Source organism: Aptenodytes forsteri, unplaced genomic scaffold (genome assembly GCF_000699145.1).
Source record: "Aptenodytes forsteri isolate BGI_AS27 unplaced genomic scaffold, ASM69914v1 Scaffold65, whole genome shotgun sequence".
NCBI classification, from domain to species: Eukaryota; Metazoa; Chordata; class Aves; order Sphenisciformes; family Spheniscidae; genus Aptenodytes; species Aptenodytes forsteri.
The window spans coordinates 7,002,037-7,002,364 of record NW_008795127.1 but is presented as its reverse complement, the minus strand read 5'-3'; positions in this window follow the sequence as shown (position 1 = coordinate 7,002,364).

Below are 328 nucleotides of genomic sequence, written 5' to 3'. Positions count from 1 at the left end.
TCCATGCCTCTGAAGCGTACCCCTCTACCAGGCTTGACGCTCAACTGAGGTCCGAACAGCTACGCGTCCCGTAATAGGTCCCTCCACTCCAACAGACTACGGGGAGGCTCCTTGAACCCTCTCGGCAAACTCGAGAAAACTTCGGATGTTCTTTATCGGTCCATTTCGACCACCGACGGCCTCAGCAGTAGGGGAAGAGGGGCTGAAGGGCAGGAAGGAAACGCACACCCACCCACTCCGCCACACTTCCAGCCCCCCCGAGCCTGCCGTGCTTTGCTACCAGCTCGCCACGCTCCCGCCGGGACAAGGGCGGGGAGCGAGGCGGGAG